This window comes from Rhineura floridana, chromosome 3, assembly GCF_030035675.1.
Source record: "Rhineura floridana isolate rRhiFlo1 chromosome 3, rRhiFlo1.hap2, whole genome shotgun sequence".
NCBI lineage: Eukaryota > Metazoa > Chordata > Lepidosauria > Squamata > Rhineuridae > Rhineura > Rhineura floridana.
Window position 1 is genome coordinate 209789943 of NC_084482.1, and position 6368 is coordinate 209796310.

Genomic DNA, 6368 nt, shown 5'->3' on the forward strand with positions numbered 1-6368 from the left:
AAGTGCTTGAAATGGACTGAGATTCTATCTATTTAAAATTTAGTTCACATTGGATAACCACTTATAAGATGCACCACATAAATGAATGCCAAGCTAGGAGCCGTATTAGTGAGCTGACTTAAGTAAATAAAGGAACTTTTTCTTTAAAAATTATTATTCATAGTAGCATGGTGGGTTACAGCCATTTAAAAATGCAACATTAAAAACAGTTTAAAACAAATTAGTCACAAGACTAGGGTGGGTCTTGAAAATATGTATCTCAGGCGTTAAAGGCCAGGGTGCAGAGCTGCATCTTCAGCATACGGTGGAAGCTACATAATGAAACTGCCACAAGCACCTATGTGGGGAGGGAATTCCACAACTTAGGGGCTGCTACAGAGAAGGCCCTCTCTCAAGCTGTCACCTTGAACTTCTGAGAGAGGTGGAACTACTAAGAGGGCTCCCTCTGCTGATCTTAACACCTAAGAGGGTCTGTGGGGAAGGAGATACTTGGGGCCTACGTTGTTAATACATAGTGAGAAATAATTACCTACAGATGATAGATCAGTGGTCCCAAACATGGCATACAAAGCAGCGTGCCCCCACTGCCTCACCTGATCAGTTGGTGGTGCTTTTTGTATGGAAGCCCACAGCTACTATCTTTGGTAGATGGCCATATTAGATACCCCAAATGCATTGCCTGACATCAAGATCAACCCATACATTTGGGGCAATTTACAAATGCATTGCCATAAATGGGATCTGATTGGCTCCCAGTAGAGGTGCTGCCTGCTCAGGTGAGAATGTCCTGAGGGGAATAGAAAGGAGGGGAAAGTAGAGCAATGGAATGAGAGAGCAAGCATACCTTGTACCTCACACAAATATACCAATGGCCCAGACATTAACTACTGAGTAGATCTTCTCTCATGCACAAACACAGAAAGCAGCCCATACAAACAGTCAGAAAGTACCCTCGTATCCAGACAGAACACATCCCGCACACAGAGGAGAGTGCAAGAACGCACACACAGAACCCACCCCTTCCTTTCATGACTTTTTCATGAGGTCTGGGTAAAAGACAGGTCTAAGAGAACCCACAGAGGGGAGAAACCACATAACTGCTTGGAATGTGAAAAGTTTCAGCTAGATCACAGAGAGCTTTACTTCACATAAAAGAATCCATACAATGGATAAAACATGTAAGTATTCAGACTAGCCTGAGCTTTTGTGAAAAAATGAGACTTACGAGACATCAAAGTACTCACACAGGTGAGAAATAGTGTAAATGTTTGAGATGTGGAAATAATTTCAATCATAAGGCACACTTTTTGTCTCATAAAAGAATCCACCAAGGAAAGAAACTGAAATAAGCAGAGGTGAAAAGAACTTTGCTTTTACCTGAACTCGATGTATCTTACTTTTGAGTTGACATATACAGGATTGCACTGTTGATCATGCACTTTACAAGATCAGCGAGAAGTGATCTAAATTGTTTCCTAAAATATGAATGATTGCATTACATTAGTTTAAAAATAATAATGCTAAAGCAAAGGACAGTATTACAAATGAAACTTAGATGTAAGTTAATTCCAAAAAAAATTAAAAAGTTTGAGATTCTAATATAAACTAGCAATTGGAAGTTTCTAGTTTTTAAGACACTAAAGGAGAATACTGTTCCAGCTCCCAAAACCAGGTAAGATAGTTTTGTCTGCTAACATATGCAGAGTGAAATTGGGTAAGCAGCTTGAAATGATACAAACTTGCCCTTCTTAAGGCGCCAGATAATAATCTAAAAAGCAGAAACTTATGGCCTCAAATACTCCGGTTTATTCAGAAATAGTTCCTAGTTGTCTCCTTGGAATCTAGTTGTGGAAGGATAACCAAAAGGTCATCCAGCTGTCACTTCAGTCTTAACATATGAAGAGCTTGGCTGCTCAATCAGATCAAAGGCCTATCTTAGTCCCACATTCCATTCTCACAGTAGCAAACCAGTTGCCACTAGAAAGCCTGGAAGCAGTACCTGAGGGTGCTGAGGAACACTTTGTCGCTATACACTGACCAAACGTTAGAGAAAAATAAGGTTAGTGACAAGGAGAAAATGAGGCACTCAATTTTTTGCAGCGTGGAAAAACTCTACTTAAAAAAAACACAGTAAATCAGAGATGGGAAACTCTCCTTCCCGGCCCACACCTCCTATCCGTCAGGATACACACCTTAACAGCACCACTCCAGGCCCTCCTCCAGTGCTTTTCCCTAGCTGGAATGTGTCCTGGAACTGTAATAATCTTGCTTGATGGGATGGAGAGATGTGCACGGGGTATGAGTGTTACGTTGAAATCTTATTTGTGCTGTGCAGACACACATCGTGCTCTACCCACTTTTCTCTCTGGCCCCACCCTCTACTGGCATCCCCCCTCCCCAAAGACTGCCCATAAGAGAATGTGGCGCTTGGGCTGAAAAAAAATCCCCCACTGTGGAGACCTCCAGATTCTTATACATAGATAAGAATTCTTGGATATCTGAAATGAAGGGGTGTACGAGTGGGAGCTCCTTAATTAATGAACCATCATCCCAGAGAGGCATGGCAGAGGTTCTTAACACTTCCTGAACCCCTGGGGTGGGGAGGTCACATGCTAGGAAGAGCTGCTGCTGCTGCTGCAGTTCTGCCTCTTATAGCAGAACTGGCCTCAGTAAGACATATGTTTTGCCACCCATAATGGGATCATCCTTGCCCAGGCCAACTTTACTATTAAGTGGCAGATTTGCTGGTTCAATGAAAGTGCAGCAAGGGGAGAATATACCTCTGAATGCCAATGGCTAGGAACCACAAGTGGAGAGAGTGCTGTTTGCAGGCTTCCTAGAGATACCTGGGAGAGTGTGTATGACAGAGAAAACTGAGTGGGGTGCAGAGCCTGTCTCTGGGATTCCGATGTGAGGTAGCAGTCTTGTAGCTGTGCCTCTTTGCTAATGGTCTAACTTAGGGTTGCCAGGCTCAGGGCCTGAGACTGATCCCATATCTTTAGGAGAAGAGAAAGTCAGCCAAGTGCAGGTGTTCTTGCAACACTGTAATGGGAAAAACCACAAGGTGGGATTCTCCCTTCCCCCTGCACAACTTTTAAAGATACAGAAGACCTCTTGGAGGCCGGGCCTGGCAACCAAGAGGTCTTCTGTATCTTTAAAAGTTGTGCAGGGGGAAGGGAGAATTTCACCTTGTGGTTTTTCCCATTAAAGTGTTGCAAGAAAACCTGCACTTGGCTGAATTATACAGAATCATTCTCAGGCCCTGAGCCTGGCAACCCTAGTCTAATTATATATTTGTAAATAAAACACTTTTTTTTCCAAAGCCATATCTTTCTAGGGTTGCATCCAACTAAGTCTTAACTTTATTTTATATCTAGTTACCGCAAATGTTATTTGTTATTTAATTTTGAGAATTGTATTATTTTATTGACGTATTATGTTTTATTGATGGATTGTTATGTTCGTGTTTTTTGCAAGCCGCCGTGAGGGCCTTTTGCCCATAAGGCGGGGCATAAATTTAATAAATAAATAATAAACTCAGAAGAGACCCACTGAAATTAGTGAAACTATGTTAGTCATATCCAATAGGTCTACTCTGAGTGGGACTACCACTGAATATCACCCTCATTCAAAGTGCTCTGTCATTCAAAGGACACTACACCTAATAGGGATTCTCTTCCCTTGAACTCTTCACTGTTTGTAAAATTGGGAAGCATGGAACCAGTAGTGTTGTGGCAAATTCAGAAGCGCCATGCCCCTTCATAGCCACACCCTTTTCTACTTTCCCTCATCTCTCTTGGTCTCCATGTCATCTCAGAGTCCACACTCCACCACAGCAGACTTCCCTAGGAGCCAATCAGCATGAAAGGGGAGTCTGTGTGTTAGCTACTGAGAAGAATCTTCTCAGTGGCTGACTCACCTCCTTTCACTCTGATTGGCTCCAATCAGCATGAATGGACAAGGAGTTTTCTCAGTGGCTACCACGCTCCCTTTGCATGTTGATTGGCTTATACATAGGGACCTTGCTGGGACCCTGCTTCCAAAAGGGTCTATGACCCCATGACCCTGGACAACTACACCCCTGCATGGAACATAATATTTACAAAAAGGAGCCAACTCTATCACCTCAGGACATGCTAAGCTAAGATCTAAACACCAACTAATTAGGGAGGAGCTCCCATGAATAATTATGCAGGAGTAAGGCCCATGCAACTCACTACTAGTTACGGTGATCACTTTTGCACTCATATCCTGCTTGTGGGCTTCCTATGGGTTGGCCACTTTGAGAACAGGATGCTGGACTAGATGGGGTTTTGGTCTAACCCAACAGGGCTCTTTCTTAACTTCCTTCAAATTCCTCCTCAAAAATCACCTTTTCCTTGAAGCCCTTGTCACCTCAATCAGTTCCTGCTGTTCGATGGAGAGCATGGCTAATGCGTTGAGGTTAGCCATGTCTTTGGGCACGGTGTTTCTCTGGAAAGCTTTTATTTTCTTCAGAGTGAAGGACGCTCGCTCGGTTTCTGCAGGAGTCATCAGAACGGTTGCCGTAATTTTCAACAACTTCACCGTCTCGGAAAAACATGCCACCAGATCCTTGTCTTGAAGTGTGCGCAGTAGCATCAAAGCATCATTGATCGACTGGAATTCTTGCCTCTGGTACAAGATCGACAGCTCTGTATTCAGTCTGTATTTCTGTAGCATTGGGTAGGCATCGACTGCTTCATGCAGAGCTTCCTCTGGGAACCGAGACTTATGCGCTTCAAACAAACTCCCATGTACCAAAGTGGCACTTACTAAATGTTTGGTGAATTCAAATCTTTCTATGGCGTGCGAAACTAGAATGTCACAAACGTCTCCTGCAAGCTGATCCAGGCTTTCCTTGCTTTTGCTGCTAGGCAGCCGAGATTGCTCAGGTAACGCAGAAACCAAGGCATCAACGGAATCTCTGGCTTCCTTGATGCCTCTAGCAAAATCAGTGATAGCTCTCCAAATGGCTGCAGAGTCCAAAGGACTTCTCTGGATTTCACTGCAAAGAACATCCACATGAGGCATTAGTCTATGAAACAGAGACAAGAAGTAGAGGAACTCCCCGTCTTCTTCCAGGAGTTGAATGAATCTGCGGGCTTTGTGGATGGCCCTGTGATCAAAACCCCAGGATCGTATTTTGTTAAAGCATTCAATGAGTTCCTCCCTCTTCTCAAACACAACATTCACCGTCCACACATTGATGTTCCAGTGTGTCTGAGATGATCTCGGGAGTCGCTTTCCCACCACTTCCTCTAATACTTTAGCCCTTTTTACTGAGCGTGCAAAGAAGGCAGAGAAACTGGAGAGGTCTGCAAAGAATGCCTTCACCTCCTTGATTTGGGATGCTGCTTGCTGCATTGTTAAATTCAATTGGTGAGCATAGCTATGAACATAATGGGCGTGTGGGTACACATCCCGGATCCTCTTCTGGACTCCTCCATCCTCTCCATACATCATGATTGCTCCATCGTAACTCTGAGCGATGAGCTTCTGCTTGTCAATCTCCTCAGGGAAAACTTCATCTAGATACTGATGCAAAACCGTGGCAATCGTCTCAGGACGGGAATCCGTCAGCTGTGTGAACCCATAGAAGTGTTCCACTGTAGAACCTTCATTGCTGATGTAGTGGAATATCAGTGCAATCTGACAGGGCGTTGACATATTAACCTCAATGGCCACAAACTGCGTACTTTTCAACTCCTGCTTAATGTAATCCCTGGCCACTAAGAGCATACAGTCAAGCAGGTCACTCTGAATTGTCTTTGAAAGATCTCCAAACACCGTGGCACTCTCCAGGTGCAGTTTCATGGCAGAATCGACTGAAGCGACTAGGTTCACCAGGCCTCCAAACATTCCTGGATTTGCTGAACACTCGGTCTCACAAAGCGCCAATTTAAAGGCACCACAGAACCTTATACAATCAATTATTTTTGAAAGTATGTACCTGTTGTTCTCCACTTCCCGGTTATGCTTTCTGACCTGTGCACGGCAGCCTGCGTCCATTTTTCTAGTGTTGTTGCCGCTGCCCAACACTGCCAGCTTCAGGCAATTCTCCATGTGTGTCTGGCATTCCTCATGCTTCTTTGTCTTTTCAGTAAGATGCTTCAAATCGCCCACTCCAGTAATTGTCCACGTTTTGTTACCCCCAAACAGCAAACAGGGGAAGCAGAACAGCGCATTTTTCGAGGCGCTCCCACATAGCCACTTCTTTCTGTCGTACCAGCCTCTCTTAAATCTCCGTGTGCAATTCTTGCCTCTGTCTTTTGCAGTTTGCTCAATGTACACATTGGGACAGTCAGGCCCAAGTTCTTTTATACGGCACTGGTCAGCCAAGCTCAGTC